The sequence below is a fragment of the Oncorhynchus gorbuscha genome, unplaced genomic scaffold, assembly GCF_021184085.1.
Source record: "Oncorhynchus gorbuscha isolate QuinsamMale2020 ecotype Even-year unplaced genomic scaffold, OgorEven_v1.0 Un_scaffold_2832, whole genome shotgun sequence".
NCBI lineage: Eukaryota > Metazoa > Chordata > Actinopteri > Salmoniformes > Salmonidae > Oncorhynchus > Oncorhynchus gorbuscha.
The window spans coordinates 1-20,158 of NW_025747233.1; the positions used below are offsets into that span (position 1 = coordinate 1).

Here is a 20,158-nt window from a genome sequence, read left to right on the forward strand (position 1 = left end):
CAACAGCTGCAATGGCCGATTCTTTAGACGTTGGACCTGAATTTCAATGGGGTCTCGCCACCCATGTTTTAACATTGCTCGAGCGAATAGCCCACTTGTTCTTTCTCCTCATCACTTTGCTTAGATTCATACTGCTGCGATGGCCAAGTGGTTTAAGCTTTGCAAATGAACTCCAGTGTTGTCTCCCCATACAGTTTTTACAACTGCTTGCATCGCATTGACAAACCAGTCTTTATTTGTAAAATAGCATTGGTGACTTGATATTGATGAAGTGCTTAATGCATAGACTTGTCCTTTGATTCAAGTGCTCAGAATATGTATTCCTTGAAAAACAGTTCAAATAGGCTCTTCAGTAGACAGTCTCGTCTTTACAGAAGTAAAATTGACAGAATGAGATAATCGACTGGATAGTTAACATAGCAAGCTGTGATGGCCGACGTTGGACTTGAAATCCAATGGGGTCTCCCCGCGCAGGTTCGAACCCTGCTAATGACTAACATTTATTTTTTTACATATCCTTGGTGACTTGATATGGATAATGTGCTTAATGACTTGTCCTTTGATTCAGGTGCTCAGAATATTATTGATGTCTGTTTCCAAATCCCAATCCCCTTACTTGTATTCCAACAGCTTGGACGTTGACCTGAATTTCAATGGGGTCTCCCTCAGCATATAGCCCAATGCTGCTTTCTTCCCCTTAGCGCTTGTAATTTCAGGCTCTTCAATGCTGCCTCCTCATTTTAGAGGTAAAATCCGTGGACTTGTCCTTTGACAGGTGCGAATATATAGTGAGGTTTCCAAATCCCAGCTTACTTGGTTGCATGCTTTCTTTCCTCATCACTTTCCTTAGATTCCCACTGCTTGAAAAGTAGGCTCTTCAATAGCGATAATATGGTCATTTTAGAGGTAAAATGGACAGAACGAGATAGCGGACTGGTTAAGGCATCTTAGGTAACAGGAGAAGCTGTGATGGCCGAGAGGTTAAGGCGTTGGATTTGAAATCCAATTGGCGCAGGTTCGAACCCTGCTCACAGCGCTTTGACAAACCAGTCTTTATTTGCAACATGTCATTGGGGAGTTGATATGGATAATGTCCTTAATCCGTGGACTTGTCCTTTGATTCAGGTGCTCAGAGTATATCTTCCAAGACAAAGAGTTAAACAGGCTCTTCAGAACAGATCCTTCTGGTTGTGAGATAGTCGAGCTGTTAAGGACTGCAAGATAACAGAGAAAATTTTGATGGCAGAGTGGTTAAGGCTTTGGACTTGAAATCCAATGTTGTCTTCTTGCGCAGGGTTGAAATCTGTTCGCAGTTCTATGACAAACCAGTATTTTTTAACATATCCTTGGTGACTTGATATGGATAATCTCTTTAAGACATGGACTTGTCCAGTGATTCAAGTGCTCAGAATACTTTTGTCTTTGTGTGAGCTAATTGAGAAAGTTGTGATGGCCGAGTGGTTAATACGTGATTTGCGTAATAAGATCAATATGTCGGGCCATCAAGTTTGCCATTTTACACCAATGATGTCTGTTTCCAAATCCCAAACCCTTTACTTGCATTCCAACAGCTGCAATGGCCGATTCTTTAGACGTTGGACCTGAATTTCAATGGGGTCTCGCCACCCATGTTTTAACATTGCTCGAAGCGAATAGCCCACTTGTTCTTTCTCCTCATCACTTTGCTTAATTCATACTGCTGCGATGGCCAAGTGGTTTAAGCTTTGCAAATGAACTCCAGTGTTGTCTCCCATACAGTTTTTACAACTGCTTGCATCGCATTGACAAACCAGTCTTTATTTGTAAAATAGCATTGGTGACTTGATATTGATGAAGTGCTTAATGCATAGACTTGTCCTTTGATTCAAGTGCTCAGAATATGGACTGGTTAAGGCATCTTAGGTAACAGTTCAAATAGGGAGGTAAAATTGGATGAGAACGATTGGACTTTATGGACAAACCAGTCTTTATTTGTAAAATAGCATTGGTGACTTGATATTGAGAAGGTTAAGGCGTTGATTCCTTGAAAAAATCCAATGGGGTCTCCCCAGAAGTAAAATTGACGCATGGTTCGAACCCTGCTCACAGCGATATGACTAACCATGTAGGTTTTTTTACATATCATATTGGTGACTTGATATGGATAATGTGCTTAATCCGTGGACTTGTCCTTTGATTCAGGTGCTCAGAATATATATTGATGTCTGTTTCCAAATCCCAATCCCCTTACTTGTATTCCAACAGCTGCAATGGCCGAGTTCTTTAGACGTTGGACCTGAATTTCAATGGGGTCTCCCCACCCATGTTCTTACCTTGCTCGAAGCATATAGCCCAATGCTGCTTTCTCCTCATCACTTTCCTTAGATTCCCACTGCTTGAAAAGTAGGCTCTTCAATAGCGATAATATGGTCATTTTAGAGGTAAAATGGACAGAACGAGATAGCGGACTGGTTAAGGCATCTTAGGTAACAGGAGAAGCTGTGATGGCCGAGAGGTTAAGGCGTTGGATTTGAAATCCAATGGGGTCTCCCGCGCAGGTTCGAACCCTGCTCACAGCGCTTTGACAAACCAGTCTTTTTTGCAACATGTCATTGGGGAGTTGATATGGATAATGTCCTTAATCCGTGGACTTGTCCTTTGATTCAGGTGCTCAGAGTATATCTTCCAAGACAAAGAGTTAAACAGGCTCTTCAGAACAGATCCTTCTGGTTGTGAGATAGTCGAGCTGTTAAGGACTGCAAGATAACAGAGAAAATTTTGATGGCAGAGTGGTTAAGGCTTTGGACTTGAAATCCAATGTTGTCTTCTTGCGCAGGGTTGAAATCTGTTCGCAGTTCTATGACAAACCAGTATTTTTTAACATATCCTTGGTGACTTGATATGGATAATCTCTTTAAGACATGGACTTGTCCAGTGATTCAAGTGCTCAGAATACTTTTGTCTTTGTGTGAGCTAATTGAGAAAGTTGTGATGGCCGAGTGTTTAATACGTGATTTGGCGTAATAAGATCAATATGTCGGGCCATCAAGTTTACCATTTTACACCAATGATGTCTGTTTCCAAATCCCAAACCCTTTACTTGCATTCCAACAGCTGCAATGGCCGATTCTTTAGACGTTGGACCTGAATTTCAATGGGGTCTCGCCACCCATGTTTTAACATTGCTCGAAGCGAATAGCCCACTTGTTCTTTCTCCTCATCACTTTGCTTAGATTCATACTGCTGCGATGGCCAAGTGGTTTAAGCTTTGCAAATGAACTCCAGTGTTGTCTCCCCATACAGTTTTTACAACTGCTTGCATCGCATTGACAAACCAGTCTTTATTTGTAAAATAGCATTGGTGACTTGATATTGATGAAGTGCTTAATGCATAGACTTGTCCTTTGATTCAAGTGCTCAGAATATGTATTCCTTGAAAAACAGTTCAAATAGGCTCTTCAGTAGACAGTCTCGTCTTTACAGAAGTAAAATTGACAGAATGAGATAACCGACTGGTTAAGGCCTGGTAGTTAACATAGCAAGCTGTGATGGCCGAGTGGTTAAGGCGTTGGACTTGAAATCCAATGGGGTCTCCCGCGCAGGTTCGAACCCTGCTCACAGCGATATGACTAACCATGTATTTTTTTACATATCCTTGGTGACTTGATATGGATAATGTGCTTAATCCGTGGACTTGTCCTTTGATTCAGGTGCTCAGAATATATATTGATGTCTGTTTCCAAATCCCAATCCCCTTACTTGTATTCCAACAGCTGCAATGGCCGAGTTCTTTAGACGTTGGACCTGAATTTCAATGGGGTCTCCCCACCCATGTTCTTACCTTGCTCGAAGCATATAGCCCAATGCTGCTTTCTCCTCATCACTTTCCTTAGATTCCCACTGCTTGAAAAGTAGGCTCTTCAATAGCGATAATATGGTCATTTTAGAGGTAAAATGGACAGAACGAGATAGCGGACTGGTTAAGGCATCTTAGGTAACAGGAGAAGCTGTGATGGCCGAGAGGTTAAGGCGTTGGATTTGAAATCCAATGGGGTCTCCCCGCGCAGGTTCGAACCCTGCTCACAGCGCTTTGACAAACCAGTCTTTTTTTGCAACATGTCATTGGGGAGTTGATATGGATAATGTCCTTAATCCGTGGACTTGTCCTTTGATTCAGGTGCTCAGAGTATATCTTCCAAGACAAAGAGTTAAACAGGCTCTTCAGAACAGATCCTTCTGGTTGTGAGATAGTCGAGCTGTTAAGGACTGCAAGATAACAGAGAAAATTTTGATGGCAGAGTGGTTAAGGCTTTGGACTTGAAATCCAATGTTGTCTTCTTGCGCAGGGTTGAAATCTGTTCGCAGTTCTATGACAAACCAGTATTTTTTAACATATCCTTGGTGACTTGATATGGATAATCTCTTTAAGACATGGACTTGTCCAGTGATTCAAGTGCTCAGAATACTTTTGTCTTTGTGTGAGCTAATTGAGAAAGTTGTGATGGCCGAGTGTTTAATACGTGATTTGGCGTAATAAGATCAATATGTCGGGCCATCAAGTTTGCCATTTTACACCAATGATGTCTGTTTCCAAATCCCAAACCCTTTACTTGCATTCCAACAGCTGCAATGGCCGATTCTTTAGACGTTGGACCTGAATTTCAATGGGGTCTCGCCACCCATGTTTTAACATTGCTCGAAGCGAATAGCCCACTTGTTCTTTCTCCTCATCACTTTGCTTAGATTCATACTGCTGCGATGGCCAAGTGGTTTAAGCTTTGCAAATGAACTCCAGTGTTGTCTCCCCATACAGTTTTTACAACTGCTTGCATCGCATTGACAAACCAGTCTTTATTTGTAAAATAGCATTGGTGACTTGATATTGATGAAGTGCTTAATGCATAGACTTGTCCTTTGATTCAAGTGCTCAGAATATGTATTCCTTGAAAAACAGTTCAAATAGGCTCTTCAGTAGACAGTCTCGTCTTTACAGAAGTAAAATTGACAGAATGAGATAACCGACTGGTTAAGGCCTGGTAGTTAACATAGCAAGCTGTGATGGCCGAGTGGTTAAGGCGTTGGACTTGAAATCCAATGGGGTCTCCCCGCGCAGGTTCGAACCCTGCTCACAGCGATATGACTAACCATGTATTTTTTTACATATCCTTGGTGACTTGATATGGATAATGTGCTTAATCCGTGGACTTGTCCTTTGATTCAGGTGCTCAGAATATATATTGATGTCTGTTTCCAAATCCCAATCCCCTTACTTGTATTCCAACAGCTGCAATGGCCGAGTTCTTTAGACGTTGGACCTGAATTTCAATGGGGTCTCCCCACCCATGTTCTTACCTTGCTCGAAGCATATAGCCCAATGCTGCTTTCTCCTCATCACTTTCCTTAGATTCCCACTGCTTGAAAAGTAGGCTCTTCAATAGCGATAATATGGTCATTTTAGAGGTAAAATGGACAGAACGAGATAGCGGACTGGTTAAGGCATCTTAGGTAACAGGAGAAGCTGTGATGGCCGAGAGGTTAAGGCGTTGGATTTGAAATCCAATGGGGTCTCCCGCGCAGGTTCGAACCCTGCTCACAGCGCTTTGACAAACCAGTCTTTATTTGCAACATGTCATTGGGGAGTTGATATGGATAATGTCCTTAATCCGTGGACTTGTCCTTTGATTCAGGTGCTCAGAGTATATCTTCCAAGACAAAGAGTTAAACAGGCTCTTCAGAACAGATCCTTCTGGTTGTGAGATAGTCGAGCTGTTAAGGACTGCAAGATAACAGAGAAAATTTTGATGGCAGAGTGGTTAAGGCTTTGGACTTGAAATCCAATGTTGTCTTCTTGCGCAGGGTTGAAATCTGTTCGCAGTTCTATGACAAACCAGTATTTTTTAACATATCCTTGGTGACTTGATATGGATAATCTCTTTAAGACATGGACTTGTCCAGTGATTCAAGTGCTCAGAATACTTTTGTCTTTGTGTGAGCTAATTGAGAAAGTTGTGATGGCCGAGTGGTTTAATACGTGATTTGACGTAATAAGATCAATATGTCGGGCCATCAAGTTTGCCATTTTACACCAATGATGTCTGTTTCCAAATCCCAAACCCTTTACTTGCATTCCAACAGCTGCAATGGCCGATTCTTTAGACGTTGGACCTGAATTTCAATGGGGTCTCGCCACCCATGTTTTAACATTGCTCGAAGCGAATAGCCCACTTGTTCTTTCTCCTCATCACTTTGCTTAGATTCATACTGCTGCGATGGCCAAGTGGTTTAAGCTTTGCAAATGAACTCCAGTGTTGTCTCCCCATACAGTTTTTACAACTGCTTGCATCGCATTGACAAACCAGTCTTTATTTGTAAAATAGCATTGGTGACTTGATATTGATGAAGTGCTTAATGCATAGACTTGTCCTTTGATTCAAGTGCTCAGAATATGTATTCCTTGAAAAACAGTTCAAATAGGCTCTTCAGTAGACAGTCTCGTCTTTACAGAAGTAAAATTGACAGAATGAGATAAATCGACAATGGTTAAGGCCTGGTAGTTAACATAGCAAGCTGTGATGGCCGAGTGGTTAAGGCGTTGGACTTGAAATCCAATGGGGTCTCCCGCGCAGGTTCGAACCCGAACCCTGCTCAAATATGACTAACCAGGTGACATATTCAGCTGCAATGGTTCTTTGACTTGATATGGATAATAATCCGTGGACTCAAATAGGTCATTTTAAGCCTAAAATTGACAGAATGAGATAAGGCGTTGGACTTGATGTTGTTTAAATCCCACTTTTTCCTTAGATTCCTCACTGCTTGAAAAGTAGGCTCATTTTTGACTGCATGTCATTTTAGATAGCATTGGTGACTTGATATTGATGAAGGTTAAGGCGTTGGACTTGAAATCCAATGGGGTCTCCCAAGCGCAGGTTCTTGAACCCTGCTCACAGCGATATGACTAACCATGTATTTTTTTACATATCCTTGGTGACTTGATATGGATAATGTGCTTAATCCGTGGACTTGTCCTTTGATTCAGGTGCTCAGAATATATATTGATGTCTGTTTCCAAATCCCAATCCCCTTACTTGTATTCCAACAGCTGCAATGGCCGAGTTCTTTAGACGTTGGACCTGAATTTCAATGGGGTCTCCCCACCCATGTTCTTACCTTGCTCGAAGCATATAGCCCAATGCTGCTTTCTCCTCATCACTTTCCTTAGATTCCCACTGCTTGAAAAGTAGGCTCTTCAATAGCGATAATATGGTCATTTTAGAGGTAAAATGGACAGAACGAGATAGCGGACTGGTTAAGGCATCTTAGGTAACAGGAGAAGCTGTGATGGCCGAGAGGTTAAGGCGTTGGATTTGAAATCCAATGGGGTCTCCCCGCGCAGGTTCGAACCCTGCTCACAGCGCTTTGACAAACCAGTCTTTATTTGCAACATGTCATTGGGGAGTTGATATGGATAATGTCCTTAATCCGTGGACTTGTCCTTTGATTCAGGTGCTCAGAGTATATCTTCCAAGACAAAGAGTTAAACAGGCTCTTCAGAACAGATCCTTCTGGTTGTGAGATAGTCGAGCTGTTAAGGACTGCAAGATAACAGAGAAAATTTTGATGGCAGAGTGGTTAAGGCTTTGGACTTGAAATCCAATGTTGTCTTCTTGCGCAGGGTTGAAATCTGTTCGCAGTTCTATGACAAACCAGTATTTTTTAACATATCCTTGGTGACTTGATATGGATAATCTCTTGAAGACATGGACTTGTCCAGTGATTCAAGTGCTCAGAATACTTTTGTCTTTGTGTGAGCTAATTGAGAAAGTTGTGATGGCCGAGTGTTTAATACGTGATTTGGCGTAATAAGATCAATATGTCGGGCCATCAAGTTTGCCATTTTACACCAATGATGTCTGTTTCCAAATCCCAAACCCTTTACTTGCATTCCAACAGCTGCAATGGCCGATTCTTTAGACGTTGGACCTGAATTTCAATGGGGTCTCGCCACCCATGTTTTAACATTGCTCGAAGCGAATAGCCCACTTGTTCTTTCTCCTCATCACTTTGCTTAGATTCATACTGCTGCGATGGCCAAGTGGTTTAAGCTTTGCAAATGAACTCCAGTGTTGTCTCCCCATACAGTTTTTACAACTGCTTGCATCGCATTGACAAACCAGTCTTTATTTGTAAAATAGCATTGGTGACTTGATATTGATGAAGTGCTTAATGCATAGACTTGTCCTTTGATTCAAGTGCTCAGAATATGTATTCCTTGAAAAACAGTTCAAATAGGCTCTTCAGTAGACAGTCTCGTCTTTACAGAAGTAAAATTGACAGAATGAGATAACCGACTGGTTAAGGCCTGGTAGTTAACATAGCAAGCTGTGATGGCCGAGTGGTTAAGGCGTTGGACTTGAAATCCAATGGGGTCTCCCGCGCAGGTTCGAACCCTGCTCACAGCGATATGACTAACCATGTATTTTTTTACATATCCTTGGTGACTTGATATGGATAATGTGCTTAATCCGTGGACTTGTCCTTTGATTCAGGTGCTCAGAATATATATTGATGTCTGTTTCCAAATCCCAATCCCCTTACTTGTATTCCAACAGCTGCAATGGCCGAGTTCTTTAGACGTTGGACCTGAATTTCAATGGGGTCTCCCCACCCATGTTCTTACCTTGCTCGAAGCATATAGCCCAATGCTGCTTTCTCCTCATCACTTTCCTTAGATTCCCACTGCTTGAAAAGTAGGCTCTTCAATAGCGATAATATGGTCATTTTAGAGGTAAAATGGACAGAACGAGATAGCGGACTGGTTAAGGCATCTTAGGTAACAGGAGAAGCTGTGATGGCCGAGAGGTTAAGGCGTTGGATTTGAAATCCAATGGGGTCTCCCGCGCAGGTTCGAACCCTGCTCACAGCGCTTTGACAAACCAGTCTTTATTTGCAACATGTCATTGGGGAGTTGATATGGATAATGTCCTTAATCCGTGGACTTGTCCTTTGATTCAGGTGCTCAGAGTATATCTTCCAAGACAAAGAGTTAAACAGGCTCTTCAGAACAGATCCTTCTGGTTGTGAGATAGTCGAGCTGTTAAGGACTGCAAGATAACAGAGAAAATTTTGATGGCAGAGTGGTTAAGGCTTTGGACTTGAAATCCAATGTTGTCTTCTTGCGCAGGGTTGAAATCTGTTCGCAGTTCTATGACAAACCAGTATTTTTTAACATATCCTTGGTGACTTGATATGGATAATCTCTTTAAGACATGGACTTGTCCAGTGATTCAAGTGCTCAGAATACTTTTGTCTTTGTGTGAGCTAATTGAGAAAGTTGTGATGGCCGAGTGTTTAATACGTGATTTGGCGTAATAAGATCAATATGTCGGGCCATCAAGTTTGCCATTTTACACCAATGATGTCTGTTTCCAAATCCCAAACCCTTTACTTGCATTCCAACAGCTGCAATGGCCGATTCTTTAGACGTTGGACCTGAATTTCAATGGGGTCTCGCCACCCATGTTTTAACATTGCTCGAAGCGAATAGCCCACTTGTTCTTTCTCCTCATCACTTTGCTTAGATTCATACTGCTGCGATGGCCAAGTGGTTTAAGCTTTGCAAATGAACTCCAGTGTTGTCTCCCCATACAGTTTTTACAACTGCTTGCATCGCATTGACAAACCAGTCTTTATTTGTAAAATAGCATTGGTGACTTGATATTGATGAAGTGCTTAATGCATAGACTTGTCCTTTGATTCAAGTGCTCAGAATATGTATTCCTTGAAAAACAGTTCAAATAGGCTCTTCAGTAGACAGTCTCGTCTTTACAGAAGTAAAATTGACAGAATGAGATAACCGACTGGTTAAGGCCTGGTAGTTAACATAGCAAGCTGTGATGGCCGAGTGGTTAAGGCGTTGGACTTGAAATCCAATGGGGTCTCCCGCGCAGGTTCGAACCCTGCTCACAGCGCTATGACTAACCATGTATTTTTTTACATATCCTTGGTGACTTGATATGGATAATGTGCTTAATCCGTGGACTTGTCCTTTGATTCAGGTGCTCAGAATATATATTGATGTCTGTTTCCAAATCCCAATCCCCTTACTTGTATTCCAACAGCTGCAATGGCCGAGTTCTTTAGACGTTGGACCTGAATTTCAATGGGGTCTCCCCACCCATGTTCTTACCTTGCTCGAAGCATATAGCCCAATGCTGCTTTCTCCTCATCACTTTCCTTAGATTCCCACTGCTTGAAAAGTAGGCTCTTCAATAGCGATAATATGGTCATTTTAGAGGTAAAATGGACAGAACGAGATAGCGGACTGGTTAAGGCATCTTAGGTAACAGGAGAAGCTGTGATGGCCGAGAGGTTAAGGCGTTGGATTTGAAATCCAATGGGGTCTCCCGCGCAGGTTCGAACCCTGCTCACAGCGCTTTGACAAACCAGTCTTTTTTTGCAACATGTCATTGGGGAGTTGATATGGATAATGTCCTTAATCCGTGGACTTGTCCTTTGATTCAGGTGCTCAGAGTATATCTTCCAAGACAAAGAGTTAAACAGGCTCTTCAGAACAGATCCTTCTGGTTGTGAGATAGTCGAGCTGTTAAGGACTGCAAGATAACAGAGAAAATTTTGATGGCAGAGTGGTTAAGGCTTTGGACTTGAAATCCAATGTTGTCTTCCTGCGCAGGGTTGAAATCTGTTCGCAGTTCTATGACAAACCAGTATTTTTTAACATATCCTTGGTGACTTGATATGGATAATCTCTTTAAGACATGGACTTGTCCAGTGATTCAAGTGCTCAGAATACTTTTGTCTTTGTGTGAGCTAATTGAGAAAGTTGTGATGGCCGAGTGTTTAATACGTGATTTGGCGTAATAAGATCAATATGTCGGGCCATCAAGTTTGCCATTTTACACCAATGATGTCTGTTTCCAAATCCCAAACCCTTTACTTGCATTCCAACAGCTGCAATGGCCGATTCTTTAGACGTTGGACCTGAATTTCAATGGGGTCTCGCCACCCATGTTTTAACATTGCTCGAAGCGAATAGCCCACTTGTTCTTTCTCCTCATCACTTTGCTTAGATTCATACTGCTGCGATGGCCAAGTGGTTTAAGCTTTGCAAATGAACTCCAGTGTTGTCTCCCCATACAGTTTTTACAACTGCTTGCATCGCATTGACAAACCAGTCTTTATTTGTAAAATAGCATTGGTGACTTGATATTGATGAAGTGCTTAATGCATAGACTTGTCCTTTGATTCAAGTGCTCAGAATATGTATTCCTTGAAAAACAGTTCAAATAGGCTCTTCAGTAGACAGTCTCGTCTTTACAGAAGTAAAATTGACAGAATGAGATAACCGACTGGTTAAGGCCTGGTAGTTAACATAGCAAGCTGTGATGGCCGAGTGGTTAAGGCGTTGGACTTGAAATCCAATGGGGTCTCCCGCGCAGGTTCGAACCCTGCTCACAGCGATATGACTAACCATGTATTTTTTTACATATCCTTGGTGACTTGATATGGATAATGTGCTTAATCCGTGGACTTGTCCTTTGATTCAGGTGCTCAGAATATATATTGATGTCTGTTTCCAAATCCCAATCCCCTTACTTGTATTCCAACAGCTGCAATGGCCGAGTTCTTTAGACGTTGGACCTGAATTTCAATGGGGTCTCCCCACCCATGTTCTTACCTTGCTCGAAGCATATAGCCCAATGCTGCTTTCTCCTCATCACTTTCCTTAGATTCCCACTGCTTGAAAAGTAGGCTCTTCAATAGTGATAATATGGTCATTTTAGAGGTAAAATGGACAGAACGAGATAGCGGACTGGTTAAGGCATCTTAGGTAACAGGAGAAGCTGTGATGGCCGAGAGGTTAAGGCGTTGGATTTGAAATCCAATGGGGTCTCCCGCGCAGGTTCGAACCCTGCTCACAGCGCTTTGACAAACCAGTCTTTTTTGCAACATGTCATTGGGGAGTTGATATGGATAATGTCCTTAATCCGTGGACTTGTCCTTTGATTCAGGTGCTCAGAGTATATCTTCCAAGACAAAGAGTTAAACAGGCTCTTCAGAACAGATCCTTCTGGTTGTGAGATAGTCGAGCTGTTAAGGACTGCAAGATAACAGAGAAAATTTTGATGGCAGAGTGGTTAAGGCTTTGGACTTGAAATCCAATGTTGTCTTCTTGCGCAGGGTTGAAATCTGTTCGCAGTTCTATGACAAACCAGTATTTTTTAACATATCCTTGGTGACTTGATATGGATAATCTCTTTAAGACATGGACTTGTCCAGTGATTCAAGTGCTCAGAATACTTTTGTCTTTGTGTGAGCTAATTGAGAAAGTTGTGATGGCCGAGTGTTTAATACGTGATTTGACGTAATAAGATCAATATGTCGGGCCATCAAGTTTGCCATTTTACACCAATGATGTCTGTTTCCAAATCCCAAACCCTTTACTTGCATTCCAACAGCTGCAATGGCCGATTCTTTAGACGTTGGACCTGAATTTCAATGGGGTCTCGCCACCCATGTTTTAACATTGCTCGAAGCGAATAGCCCACTTGTTCTTTCTCCTCATCACTTTGCTTAGATTCATACTGCTGCGATGGCCAAGTGGTTTAAGCTTTGCAAATGAACTCCAGTGTTGTCTCCCCATACAGTTTTTACAACTGCTTGCATCGCATTGACAAACCAGTCTTTATTTGTAAAATAGCATTGGTGACTTGATATTGATGAAGTGCTTAATGCATAGACTTGTCCTTTGATTCAAGTGCTCAGAATATGTATTCCTTGAAAAACAGTTCAAATAGGCTCTTCAGTAGACAGTCTCGTCTTTACAGAAGTAAAATTGACAGAATGAGATAAATCGACTGGTTAAGGCCTGGTAGTCAACATAGCAAGCTGTGATGGCCGAGTGGTTAAGGCGTTGGACTTGAAATCCAATGGGGTCTCCCGCGCAGGTTCGAACCCTGCTCACAGCGCTATGACTAACCATTTATTTTTTTACATATCCTTGGTGACTTGATATGGATAATGTGCTTAATCCGTGGACTTGTCCTTTGATTCAGGTGCTCAGAATATATATTGATGTCTGTTTCCAAATCCCAATCCCCTTACTTGTATTCCAACAGCTGCAATGGCCGAGTTCTTTAGACGTTGGACCTGAATTTCAATGGGGTCTCCCCACCCATGTTCTTACCTTGCTCGAAGCATATAGCCCAATGCTGCTTTCTCCTCATCACTTTCCTTAGATTCCCACTGCTTGAAAAGTAGGCTCTTCAATAGTGATAATATGGTCATTTTAGAGGTAAAATGGACAGAACGAGATAGCGGACTGGTTAAGGCATCTTAGGTAACAGGAGAAGCTGTGATGGCCGAGAGGTTAAGGCGTTGGATTTGAAATCCAATGGGGTCTCCCGCGCAGGTTCGAACCCTGCTCACAGCGCTTTGACAAACCAGTCTTTATTTGCAACATGTCATTGGGGAGTTGATATGGATAATGTCCTTAATCCGTGGACTTGTCCTTTGATTCAGGTGCTCAGAGTATATCTTCCAAGACAAAGAGTTAAACAGGCTCTTCAGAACAGATCCTTCTGGTTGTGAGATAGTCGAGCTGTTAAGGACTGCAAGATAACAGAGAAAATTTTGATGGCAGAGTGGTTAAGGCTTTGGACTTGAAATCCAATGTTGTCTTCTTGCGCAGGGTTGAAATCTGTTCGCAGTTCTATGACAAACCAGTATTTTTTAACATATCCTTGGTGACTTGATATGGATAATCTCTTTAAGACATGGACTTGTCCAGTGATTCAAGTGCTCAGAATACTTTTGTCTTTGTGTGAGCTAATTGAGAAAGTTGTGATGGCCGAGTGTTTAATACGTGATTTGGCGTAATAAGATCAATATGTCGGGCCATCAAGTTTGCCATTTTACACCAATGATGTCTGTTTCCAAATCCCAAACCCTTTACTTGCATTCCAACAGCTGCAATGGCCGATTCTTTAGACGTTGGACCTGAATTTCAATGGGGTCTCGCCACCCATGTTTTAACATTGCTCGAAGCGAATAGCCCACTTGTTCTTTCTCCTCATCACTTTGCTTAGATTCATACTGCTGCGATGGCCAAGTGGTTTAAGCTTTGCAAATGAACTCCAGTGTTGTCTCCCCATACAGTTTTTACAACTGCTTGCATCGCATTGACAAACCAGTCTTTATTTGTAAAATAGCATTGGTGACTTGATATTGATGAAGTGCTTAATGCATAGACTTGTCCTTTGATTCAAGTGCTCAGAATATGTATTCCTTGAAAAACAGTTCAAATAGGCTCTTCAGTAGACAGTCTCGTCTTTACAGAAGTAAAATTGACAGAATGAGATAACCGACTGGTTAAGGCCTGGTAGTTAACATAGCAAGCTGTGATGGCCGAGTGGTTAAGGCGTTGGACTTGAAATCCAATGGGGTCTCCCGCGCAGGTTCGAACCCTGCTCACAGCGATATGACTAACCATGTATTTTTTTACATATCCTTGGTGACTTGATATGGATAATGTGCTTAATCCGTGGACTTGTCCTTTGATTCAGGTGCTCAGAATATATATTGATGTCTGTTTCCAAATCCCAATCCCCTTACTTGTATTCCAACAGCTGCAATGGCCGAGTTCTTTAGACGTTGGACCTGAATTTCAATGGGGTCTCCCCACCCATGTTCTTACCTTGCTCGAAGCATATAGCCCAATGCTGCTTTCTCCTCATCACTTTCCTTAGATTCCCACTGCTGCTTGAAAAGTAGGCTCTTCAATAGCGATAATATGGTCATTTTAGAGGTAAAATGGACAGAACGAGATAGCGGACTGGTTAAGGCATCTTAGGTAACAGGAGAAGCTGTGATGGCCGAGAGGTTAAGGCGTTGGATTTGAAATCCAATGGGGTCTCCCGCGCAGGTTCGAACCCTGCTCACAGCGCTTTGACAAACCAGTCTTTTTTGCAACATGTCATTGGGGAGTTGATATGGATAATGTCCTTAATCCGTGGACTTGTCCTTTGATTCAGGTGCTCAGAGTATATCTTCCAAGACAAAGAGTTAAACAGGCTCTTCAGAACAGATCCTTCTGGTTGTGAGATAGTCGAGCTGTTAAGGACTGCAAGATAACAGAGAAAATTTTGATGGCAGAGTGGTTAAGGCTTTGGACTTGAAATCCAATGTTGTCTTCTTGCGCAGGGTTGAAATCTGTTCGCAGTTCTATGACAAACCAGTATTTTTTAACATATCCTTGGTGACTTGATATGGATAATCTCTTTAAGACATGGACTTGTCCAGTGATTCAAGTGCTCAGAATACTTTTGTCTTTGTGTGAGCTAATTGAGAAAGTTGTGATGGCCGAGTGTTTAATACGTGATTTGGCGTAATAAGATCAATATGTCGGGCCATCAAGTTTACCATTTTACACCAATGATGTCTGTTTCCAAATCCCAAACCCTTTACTTGCATTCCAACAGCTGCAATGGCCGATTCTTTAGACGTTGGACCTGAATTTCAATGGGGTCTCGCCACCCATGTTTTAACATTGCTCGAAGCGAATAGCCCACTTGTTCTTTCTCCTCATCACTTTGCTTAGATTCATACTGCTGCGATGGCCAAGTGGTTTAAGCTTTGCAAATGAACTCCAGTGTTGTCTCCCCATACAGTTTTTACAACTGCTTGCATCGCATTGACAAACCAGTCTTTATTTGTAAAATAGCATTGGTGACTTGATATTGATGAAGTGCTTAATGCATAGACTTGTCCTTTGATTCAAGTGCTCAGAATATGTATTCCTTGAAAAACAGTTCAAATAGGCTCTTCAGTAGACAGTCTCGTCTTTACAGAAGTAAAATTGACAGAATGAGATAACCGACTGGTTAAGGCCTGGTAGTTAACATAGCAAGCTGTGATGGCCGAGTGGTTAAGGCGTTGGACTTGAAATCCAATGGGGTCTCCCGCGCAGGTTCGAACCCTGCTCACAGCGATATGACTAACCATGTATTTTTTTACATATCCTTGGTGACTTGATATGGATAATGTGCTTAATCCGTGGACTTGTCCTTTGATTCAGGTGCTCAGAATATATATTGATGTCTGTTTCCAAATCCCAATCCCCTTACTTGTATTCCAACAGCTGCAATGGCCGAGTTCTTTAGACGTTGGACCTGAATTTCAATGGGGTCTCCCCACCCATGTTCTTACCTTGCTCGAAGCATATAGCCCAATGCTGCTTTCTCCTCATCACTTTCCTTAGATTCCCACTGCTTGAAAAGTAGGCTCTTCAATAGCGATAATATGGTCATTTTAGAGGTAAAATGGACAGAACGAGATAGCGGACTGGTTAAGGCATCTTAGGTAACAGGAGAAGCTGTGATGGCCGAGAGGTTAAGGCGTTGGATTTGAAATCCAATGGGGTCTCCCGCGCAGGTTCGAACCCTGCTCACAGCGCTTTGACAAACCAGTCTTTTTTTGCAACATGTCATTGGGGAGTTGATATGGATAATGTCCTTAATCCGTGGACTTGTCCTTTGATTCAGGTGCTCAGAGTATATCTTCCAAGACAAAGAGTTAAACAGGCTCTTCAGAACAGATCCTTCTGGTTGTGAGATAGTCGAGCTGTTAAGGACTGCAAGATAACAGAGAAAATTTTGATGGCAGAGTGGTTAAGGCTTTGGACTTGAAATCCAATGTTGTCTTCCTTGCGCAGGGTTGAAATCTGTTCGCAGTTCTATGACAAACCAGTATTTTTTAACATATCCTTGGTGACTTGATATGGATAATCTCTTTAAGACATGGACTTGTCCAGTGATTCAAGTGCTCAGAATACTTTTGTCTTTGTGTGAGCTAATTGAGAAAGTTGTGATGGCCGAGTGTTTAATACGTGATTTGGCGTAATAAGATCAATATGTCGGGCCATCAAGTTTACCATTTTACACCAATGATGTCTGTTTCCAAATCCCAAACCCTTTACTTGCATTCCAACAGCTGCAATGGCCGATTCTTTAGACGTTGGACCTGAATTTCAATGGGGTCTCGCCACCCATGTTTTAACATTGCTCGAAGCGAATAGCCCACTTGTTCTTTCTCCTCATCACTTTGCTTAGATTCATACTGCTGCGATGGCCAAGTGGTTTAAGCTTTGCAAATGAACTCCAGTGTTGTCTCCCCATACAGTTTTTACAACTGCTTGCATCGCATTGACAAACCAGTCTTTATTTGTAAAATAGCATTGGTGACTTGATATTGATGAAGTGCTTAATGCATAGACTTGTCCTTTGATTCAAGTGCTCAGAATATGTATTCCTTGAAAAACAGTTCAAATAGGCTCTTCAGTAGACAGTCTCGTCTTTACAGAAGTAAAATTGACAGAATGAGATAACCGACTGGTTAAGGCCTGGTAGTTAACATAGCAAGCTGTGATGGCCGAGTGGTTAAGGCGTTGGACTTGAAATCCAATGGGGTCTCCCGCGCAGGTTCGAACCCTGCTCACAGCGATATGACTAACCATGTATTTTTTTACATATCCTTGGTGACTTGATATGGATAATGTGCTTAATCCGTGGACTTGTCCTTTGATTCAGGTGCTCAGAATATATATTGATGTCTGTTTCCAAATCCCAATCCCCTTACTTGTATTCCAACAGCTGCAATGGCCGAGTTCTTTAGACGTTGGACCTGAATTTCAATGGGGTCTCCCCACCCATGTTCTTACCTTGCTCGAAGCATATAGCCCAATGCTGCTTTCTCCTCATCACTTTCCTTAGATTCCCACTGCTTGAAAAGTAGGCTCTTCAATAGCGATAATATGGTCATTTTAGAGGTAAAATGGACAGAACGAGATAGCGGACTGGTTAAGGCATCTTAGGTAACAGGAGAAGCTGTGATGGCCGAGAGGTTAAGGCGTTGGATTTGAAATCCAATGGGGTCTCCCCGCGCAGGTTCGAACCCTGCTCACAGCGCTTTGACAAACCAGTCTTTATTTGCAACATGTCATTGGGGAGTTGATATGGATAATGTCCTTAATCCGTGGACTTGTCCTTTGATTCAGGTGCTCAGAGTATATCTTCCAAGACAAAGAGTTAAACAGGCTCTTCAGAACAGATCCTTCTGGTTGTGAGATAGTCGAGCTGTTAAGGACTGCAAGATAACAGAGAAAATTTTGATGGCAGAGTGGTTAAGGCTTTGGACTTGAAATCCAATGTTGTCTTCTTGCGCAGGGTTGAAATCTGTTCGCAGTTCTATGACAAACCAGTATTTTTTAACATATCCTTGGTGACTTGATATGGATAATCTCTTTAAGACATGGACTTGTCCAGTGATTCAAGTGCTCAGAATACTTTTGTCTTTGTGTGAGCTAATTGAGAAAGTTGTGATGGCCGAGTGGTTAATACGTGATTTGGACGTAATAAGATCAATATGTCGGGCCATCAAGTTTGCCATTTTACACCAATGATGTCTGTTTCCAAATCCCAAACCCTTTACTTGCATTCCAACAGCTGCAATGGCCGATTCTTTAGACGTTGGACCTGAATTTCAATGGGGTCTCGCCACCCATGTTTTAACATTGCTCGAAGCGAATAGCCCACTTGTTCTTTCTCCTCATCACTTTGCTTAGATTCATACTGCTGCGATGGCCAAGTGGTTTAAGCTTTGCAAATGAACTCCAGTGTTGTCTCCCCATACAGTTTTTACAACTGCTTGCATCGCATTGACAAACCAGTCTTTATTTGTAAAATAGCATTGGTGACTTGATATTGATGAAGTGCTTAATGCATAGACTTGTCCTTTGATTCAAGTGCTCAGAATATGTATTCCTTGAAAAACAGTTCAAATAGGCTCTTCAGTAGACAGTCTCGTCTTTACAGAAGTAAAATTGACAGAATGAGATAATCGACTGGTTAAGGCCTGGTAGTTAACATAGCAAGCTGTGATGGCCGAGTGGTTAAGGCGTTGGACTTGAAATCCAATGGGGTCTCCCTGCGCAGGTTTGAACCCTGCTCACAGCGCTATGACTAACCATTAATATTTTTACATATCCTTGGTGACTTGATATGGATAATGTGCTTAATCCGTGGACTTGTCCTTTGATTCAGGTGCTCAGAATATATATTGATGTCTGTTTCCAAATCCCAATCCCCTTACTTGTATTCCAACAGCTGCAATGGCCGAGTTCTTTAGACGTTGGACCTGAATTTCAATGGGGTCTCCCCACCCATGTTCTTACCTTGCTCGAAGCATATAGCCCAATGCTGCTTTCTCCTCATCACTTTCCTTAGATTCCCACTGCTTGAAAAGTAGGCTCTTCAATAGCGATAATATGGTCATTTTAGAGGTAAAATGGACAGAACGAGATAGCGGACTGGTTAAGGCATCTTAGGTAACAGGAGAAGCTGTGATGGCCGAGAGGTTAAGGCGTTGGATTTGAAATCCAATGGGGTCTCCCGCGCAGGTTCGAACCCTGCTCACAGCGCTTTGACAAACCAGTCTTTATTTGCAACATGTCATTGGGGAGTTGATATGGATAATGTCCTTAATCCGTGGACTTGTCCTTTGATTCAGGTGCTCAGAGTATATCTTCCAAGACAAAGAGTTAAACAGGCTCTTCAGAACAGATCCTTCTGGTTGTGAGATAGTCGAGCTGTTAAGGACTGCAAGATAACAGAGAAAATTTTGATGGCAGAGTGGTTAAGGCTTTGGACTTGAAATCCAATGTTGTCTTCTTGCGCAGGGTTGAAATCTGTTCGCAGTTCTATGACAAACCAGTATTTTTTAACATATCCTTGGTGACTTGATATGGATAATCTCTTTAAGACATGGACTTGTCCAGTGATTCAAGTGCTCAGAATACTTTTGTCTTTGTGTGAGCTAATTGAGAAAGTTGTGATGGCCGAGTGTTTAATACGTGATTTGGCGTAATAAGATCAATATGTCGGGCCATCAAGTTTGCCATTTTACACCAATGATGTCTGTTTCCAAATCCCAAACCCTTTACTTGCATTCCAACAGCTGCAATGGCCGATTCTTTAGACGTTGGACCTGAATTTCAATGGGGTCTCGCCACCCATGTTTTAACATTGCTCGAAGCGAATAGCCCACTTGTTCTTTCTCCTCATCACTTTGCTTAGATTCATACTGCTGCGATGGCCAAGTGGTT

At 42.1% G+C, this 20,158-nt stretch overlaps 23 non-coding genes across 23 annotated transcripts; all 23 read left to right on the forward strand.

Annotated features, from left to right (window-relative positions):
* The first annotated feature begins 963 nt into the window (after window positions 1–963).
* trnas-uga lies at window positions 964–1,036 on the forward strand. Its single transcript has one exon. It is a non-coding gene; the product is annotated as a tRNA-Ser (tRNA).
* Window positions 1,037–2,477: 1,441 nt separating this feature from the next.
* trnas-uga lies at window positions 2,478–2,558 on the forward strand. Its single transcript has one exon. It is a non-coding gene; the product is annotated as a tRNA-Ser (tRNA).
* Window positions 2,559–3,521: 963 nt separating this feature from the next.
* Window positions 3,522–3,602, forward strand: trnas-uga. The gene has a single exon. It is a non-coding gene; the product is annotated as a tRNA-Ser (tRNA).
* A 383-nt stretch (window positions 3,603–3,985) lies between these two features.
* On the forward strand, window positions 3,986–4,067 carry trnas-uga. The gene has a single exon. It is a non-coding gene; the product is annotated as a tRNA-Ser (tRNA).
* A 964-nt stretch (window positions 4,068–5,031) lies between these two features.
* trnas-uga lies at window positions 5,032–5,113 on the forward strand. The gene has a single exon. It is a non-coding gene; the product is annotated as a tRNA-Ser (tRNA).
* A 383-nt stretch (window positions 5,114–5,496) lies between these two features.
* On the forward strand, window positions 5,497–5,577 carry trnas-uga. The gene has a single exon. It is a non-coding gene; the product is annotated as a tRNA-Ser (tRNA).
* Window positions 5,578–7,314: 1,737 nt separating this feature from the next.
* trnas-uga lies at window positions 7,315–7,396 on the forward strand. The gene has a single exon. It is a non-coding gene; the product is annotated as a tRNA-Ser (tRNA).
* Window positions 7,397–8,360: 964 nt separating this feature from the next.
* On the forward strand, window positions 8,361–8,441 carry trnas-uga. Its single transcript has one exon. It is a non-coding gene; the product is annotated as a tRNA-Ser (tRNA).
* A 383-nt stretch (window positions 8,442–8,824) lies between these two features.
* trnas-uga lies at window positions 8,825–8,905 on the forward strand. Its single transcript has one exon. It is a non-coding gene; the product is annotated as a tRNA-Ser (tRNA).
* A 964-nt stretch (window positions 8,906–9,869) lies between these two features.
* Window positions 9,870–9,950, forward strand: trnas-uga. The gene has a single exon. It is a non-coding gene; the product is annotated as a tRNA-Ser (tRNA).
* A 383-nt stretch (window positions 9,951–10,333) lies between these two features.
* trnas-uga lies at window positions 10,334–10,414 on the forward strand. The gene has a single exon. It is a non-coding gene; the product is annotated as a tRNA-Ser (tRNA).
* Window positions 10,415–11,378: 964 nt separating this feature from the next.
* Window positions 11,379–11,459, forward strand: trnas-uga. The gene has a single exon. It is a non-coding gene; the product is annotated as a tRNA-Ser (tRNA).
* Window positions 11,460–11,842: 383 nt separating this feature from the next.
* Window positions 11,843–11,923, forward strand: trnas-uga. The gene has a single exon. It is a non-coding gene; the product is annotated as a tRNA-Ser (tRNA).
* Window positions 11,924–12,887: 964 nt separating this feature from the next.
* Window positions 12,888–12,968, forward strand: trnas-uga. The gene has a single exon. It is a non-coding gene; the product is annotated as a tRNA-Ser (tRNA).
* A 383-nt stretch (window positions 12,969–13,351) lies between these two features.
* trnas-uga lies at window positions 13,352–13,432 on the forward strand. The gene has a single exon. It is a non-coding gene; the product is annotated as a tRNA-Ser (tRNA).
* A 964-nt stretch (window positions 13,433–14,396) lies between these two features.
* trnas-uga lies at window positions 14,397–14,477 on the forward strand. The gene has a single exon. It is a non-coding gene; the product is annotated as a tRNA-Ser (tRNA).
* Window positions 14,478–14,863: 386 nt separating this feature from the next.
* On the forward strand, window positions 14,864–14,944 carry trnas-uga. Its single transcript has one exon. It is a non-coding gene; the product is annotated as a tRNA-Ser (tRNA).
* Window positions 14,945–15,907: 963 nt separating this feature from the next.
* trnas-uga lies at window positions 15,908–15,988 on the forward strand. Its single transcript has one exon. It is a non-coding gene; the product is annotated as a tRNA-Ser (tRNA).
* A 383-nt stretch (window positions 15,989–16,371) lies between these two features.
* Window positions 16,372–16,452, forward strand: trnas-uga. Its single transcript has one exon. It is a non-coding gene; the product is annotated as a tRNA-Ser (tRNA).
* A 965-nt stretch (window positions 16,453–17,417) lies between these two features.
* Window positions 17,418–17,498, forward strand: trnas-uga. Its single transcript has one exon. It is a non-coding gene; the product is annotated as a tRNA-Ser (tRNA).
* A 383-nt stretch (window positions 17,499–17,881) lies between these two features.
* Window positions 17,882–17,963, forward strand: trnas-uga. The gene has a single exon. It is a non-coding gene; the product is annotated as a tRNA-Ser (tRNA).
* A 965-nt stretch (window positions 17,964–18,928) lies between these two features.
* On the forward strand, window positions 18,929–19,010 carry trnas-uga. Its single transcript has one exon. It is a non-coding gene; the product is annotated as a tRNA-Ser (tRNA).
* Window positions 19,011–19,393: 383 nt separating this feature from the next.
* Window positions 19,394–19,474, forward strand: trnas-uga. The gene has a single exon. It is a non-coding gene; the product is annotated as a tRNA-Ser (tRNA).
* Window positions 19,475–20,158: the final 684 nt, after the last annotated feature.